Source organism: Aptenodytes forsteri, unplaced genomic scaffold (assembly GCF_000699145.1).
Source record: "Aptenodytes forsteri isolate BGI_AS27 unplaced genomic scaffold, ASM69914v1 Scaffold54, whole genome shotgun sequence".
Lineage (NCBI taxonomy): Eukaryota > Metazoa > Chordata > Aves > Sphenisciformes > Spheniscidae > Aptenodytes > Aptenodytes forsteri.
Genome location: NW_008796044.1, coordinates 16228903 through 16234136, shown reverse-complemented (window position 1 = coordinate 16234136; position 5234 = coordinate 16228903).

The window sequence follows — 5234 nt, the reverse complement described above, 5'->3', positions numbered from 1 at the left end:
AATGTATATTTTTCAGAAACTGTCTTTCTGAATAGCTCATCTGTTTTCTGCACTTACATTGCTTCTGTGTTTTTTTCCTATGACAGTTAACCTTGTACTTTTTGGAGTAGGGCGATGTGTACAGTAACTAGTGCTTGTGTTTTTCTACTAGAAATGCAATGAGATGCAGTTCAGACTCAGTTAAGAAAGTTGCAGTGAAGGTGTTGGGATATACGAAAACAGGAGCGAAATGCGTATAAGCCAGAGGAGAAGAAACTCTCAAATTAACAAATACACAAGGGAAAAAAAAGTGGAAACAAGATGAGAATAAAAGTTGGGAGAAGACACAATTAAGTAATGAAAAACGTTATATTTTGTTCTTTCCAAGTGTGTCCATGGATATAGACAAGTTCTTTACGAACATCGCAGTTTGGCTGCTTTCCAGGGAATCTGCCCTGCACAGATTCCTGTCACCAGTTGTTGGGAGAGCACAGGGATGCTGTTATGCTTGCAGTGCTTGAGTAAACAGTGGTATTTTGGGTGGATAAGTGATACAAGTATTTGATACGGGATCATGAATGAGTTTTTGCTTGCATTTCGCAGTAATGCAGTGTTGTCATCATGCAGCGGTGGTGGTGAGGGGTGATACTCTGGGGGTGTTGCTGTTCTGGAGGAACGGCACACTGGCACATTTAGGTGGCGTGAAGTAGGAGAGAACTGCTGGGTAGTTGAAGGTCTGTGAATCTGGAAGAGATGGTGAACACTGGGAGCAGCTGGAGGCGGGGAAGGGGAGCCCTGTGCCACTGTTTTCCATGGCAACCTCCACCGCAGCCTGAGGTCCTGGCCCCAGCAGGTCTGCATCGGAGGTTAGGGGAAGGAGAGCGCGAGACTCTTGATCGCAGCCCTGCTGGCTCCCTCGTTCTCAGTGCAAGCATACACCAAAGATTCAAACAGCAATATTCCTCACCACACTATGAAGGGTTAATAAGGACATCCTGTCTATCGCTGTGGTGGCCGTTAGTGTGAGAGAGTTGATGCAGCACGTCAGGCTACTCTCTGTATGCACGAGTGGGCGAATGGGCAGAGGTTTTGCTCTGTGCCCTAGCCAGGAAAACGGGAGATGAAGACTAAATCCAGTGTTCTGGATGGGGGAAAAAAAAAATTCACAGCAAGATGAAAAATGTGTGCAATCACGGTTCAGAATTTTATACTACCTTAGCGATATCGCACATCGTTGCCACCCCTTGTTTTGTTAAATAGGCAGCTTAAGGCCTACTTTACATGTTAGACTTTACCTGTGAAAGTTGTAACCAAAATGTAATGTGTAGATCACAGCCTGGCATGTTCTGTAGCTGTTCCCTGTCCTGGCTGCTTGAGATTTTACTTGTACAATTAAAGCAGTGCAGTCTGTTTAATGTGCATTTGGCTGCTAATTGAATAAAAGATTCTGAGGCTCAAAGTGCCATCTGTAGGAGCTTTTCTCACTCAGGTCTTCCAAGTGGAAGACAAAAAAATAAAGATTTTTAAGCAAAGCTTTGCTAAAATTCTGCCATTGTAATAGCCGATTATAAAAGAAACACCAAAGGCTGGATTTGGCGTCTTCCTAAAATAGTAAGTAAAAGAATGCCAGAGTCTCAGGGAGAGAGCGCACTTTGGTATTTCAGTCCTTCAGACATGTTTACAGTCCTAAGAAACGGCTGTTACTTCAGTGAAACTAGTGACAGGGTTAGAGAGACAGGTATGTGTATCTGCGAGAATGGAGCCTGTGTAGCTTGCCAGAATTAGCTTTTAATTTTCTGCCATGGACACATACTATCGATGGCATGTTGCTGAACACCTCTGTTAAGAAAGCTTTTTCTAAATTTGCCCGAATTCCCTTAAATAGGCCGCTGAGTTTCTTCTCAGTGTGAACGTTGGTGTAAAACAAGCCCTTGCCACAAGCCTACCCGCAGTGAGTTACTCGTGAAGGTCGCGCGCAGCCCCTTCGCTGAATCCGAGCGTGAGCACCGGGCCCTGTGTGCGCGTTCTGGCCTCCTCACGTGACGCCCGAGGAATGCACTTTCCTTTGATTATTTTTCTTGACCCAGATCTCTTCCAAATATGGTCTCAGCTTAAACAAGTTTGTGTTCTTAGAGCTCGGCGTTTGCAGAAGAAATTCTGGCTTCCAGCTAACTGTGGCTGTATGGAGGGAGTGGAGGCGGAGAACAACCTAAAAATGTAAAGATAAAAGGCACACAGCTGGACTGAAATTTGTCCCAAAATGTACATTTTGTAAAATGTTTATACAATGCTAGGCATGAAGATTTGTTTTCATAATTTTAGCTACAGTGGAAGCAATTGTTTTTAAATAAATGACCATTAGTCTGAGTGATTGCCACCCAAACATTGCTTCTCTGAGACTTCTCATCTGAAACAGATTTAAATATTTAGTCAAACTGAGAGATACAAAATTGTCAAGCTGACCAGCATAAGCCAGAGGTAAATTAATTAGTATCTCAGAACTAAGTAGTTCTAGTAAGCTAAGAAATTATTAATAACCTACTGTGGAGTGAGCATATGATTCTTAAGTTATTTTATACTTTGGCCATTCTAAGTACGAAGTTTGTCATCACAAACGTGCTTCTCAGAACAATAAATACCACTGGGCAACTGTTCTGAAACTAACTGCCAAGCAAGGAAAACATTACACTTAATGAAAATCCTTAGTCTTAACTAAAACCTACATTTCCTCTGCCTGTGCATGTTAGCAAGCAAGTGAATTTGTAGAAATTATCAGCTCCAATAATTGATAGTTAAGTAGACAGGAGGTCATGGCAGTTACGGCACTGAATTCTCCTGGCTTGCTCAGCATGCTGTATAGCTGAAGACGGGCGAGAAGCTCCTGCATTGGCAGAAAGAGGAACTTGTGCTTTTAGGCCCTTCCTCTCCTTGAAAATTTGGGTCTACCGGTGAGACCTCCAGTGAGGGAGAAGGAGAATGTCCGGATGTAGAGAGGGGCAGCATTTCATTGCATCTTTTACCTTACAGATAATTAATTGTAATCGTTTGCTACTGCTAGTGAGAGCAGTCCTTTAGAGAAAGAAAAGGAGGAAGCAGATTCACAACCTGAGTAACGGCCGTGCTTCGGGCCCTGGGGAGCTTTCACAAAACAAGACAGTCGCAGACCAATTTATCTTTCGTTTGGTTCCTGGTTTTATTAGCACAGCGTGCAGATGAGGAAACCAGACCCTCTTGCTACCAGATTAGTATTTGAGCACTGTGGGCACCGGAGCTGGCTCATCTGGCGCGGGTTTGCCTGGAGCACAATACAGAGCAGTCACACAGCCCCGGCGCCCTCATGGAGGCACGTCCAGCTCCAAGGTCAAACGTTTAGATCTCGCTCTGCCAGTCTGCCGGCGATAGCCCCAACAACGGCCCGATTCAGGTTTCACAGCTTCTTTGGATGGAAGCTTTCACTGCTTCACATTACAAGTTCACTCCTATTATCACTCCTATTATTCTCAGCATTCTGCTGAGATCACGATTTCTTCTAGATAAATCAGGAGCCTGAGCCCAGCCTGACTTCCAACCGCCTTCCAGACTAAGATACGAAAAGGAGAATAACAGGATACCAAAGAGGTATCGAACTCTACTGCTTTTGATTGGCGGCAGCATTTCCAACAAGAGTTAAAAACAGCAGAAAGATGAGGTTTGTAAATAAACTGAATCATTTGCTAAATTGAGCTAAATAAATGCTGCTTTTCCCTGCTGCTTTCTTATATTGCAAGTGAGGATTCCTGCATGCATTAGGAAGCACTGGCAAAAAAATGAACCATCGTCTTGGCAGGATGTTTCACAGCAATTTTCGGCCTGAAGAGCTCCAAGTATTATAGAAATGGGATATCACAGGGTTGGAGTACAGCAGTCAGCTCCCCAAACAACAGCAGGAGAGGAAAATATTTAGAAAAACAGAATTAGCCATTTGTAAAAGCTGCAGGTTCTTTTTTGCCTGCTCTTTCTTGCTTTTATTTTCTAAGACCTCATCTCAATAACGCAGAACATCTTTCAGACTCTTTCAGATGTCAGTCATTTAAAGACTTCTATGCTCATTTAGACCCTGTGATTTGAAGGTGTATATGCTACTGTCTATCAATGCCCCAAGGGTGCTAACAGAGGGCAGGAAGGTTTGGATGAGTATACAGTGACACTGATGCTGTTATAGTCATTAATAAATGTGGATAAAAAAATCTGTTGGTCATAGCCTTCCACAAAGTGGGCTGTGACATTGTTTCACTAAAACTGACCTTGATGCCAAAAGGTCAGATTGTGAAAAGTGCTGGGCCCTTAAGATTCCCGTTTCTATGGGATCTCTTTGGAAATAGTTGAAGTTGCTGTTCCTACTCAAAGCCTTTTTTATAGTAAAGTGCCATTGCAATGCCTGCACTCTTACTAAACTCTTCAGAATGCAGACGGATGAAATAGGGCAAAATCTTTAATAATCAAGAGTACTTCGTTGGAGCTCCTGCTGTAAGACACGAGTGGCTGATGGTACGTGGACTCAAACCTGTGTGTTACATTGGAAATGGCTGCCATCTTCATTGCAAAATCGGCAGTGAAAATGAACTAACCTAATACATTATTTTAATACAGTCCTAAAGCTTGATTCTTCTATAATGGATTGCAGCATACTTTTGGGACAGAAAGTATCACGCTCCTCCGTCCAAATGAAAGTAATGGAAACACCAGGAATCCTGAGTTTTCGTGAACGTGCTTAACCCTTTAGAATATTTTGAACATAGAGGACATGTTCTAGGATTTATTTTACTGTACAATAAATCAGTGATTTATCCTTCAGAGCCAGACGCAAAGACGAATGTGAATAATGCTATTCATGAGGTGGAGAAGAACGGGAATGATGGCCCGCTGCTGGCCCTGCTGCTCAGCAAACCCTCCTCTGCTCCCCTGCCCTGTCACTCAGGCCCAGGGCGATGGCGATTGCCCGTGCTCAAGGCCACTGCGCGCCATCCAGGCCAGCCTCCGTGCCTGCCTGGGGGAGAGGCCCTTGCCTCATCCTCTGTGGGAAAGCAAGGCGCAGGCAGGCAGGCCGGCCTCACCTCGCGTTTCCCCGTGTGCCTCGCACCTCAGCCGGGAGCCCGCCCGCCACCTTCCCGCCAGCAGGACAAAATGGCGGCGGCTCCCCGACGCTGAGCGCCTCAGAGGCGGGAGGAGCCCCCCGCCGGCTCCGCCCCGCGCACGCTCGCCGCGCGCCCCCGCGG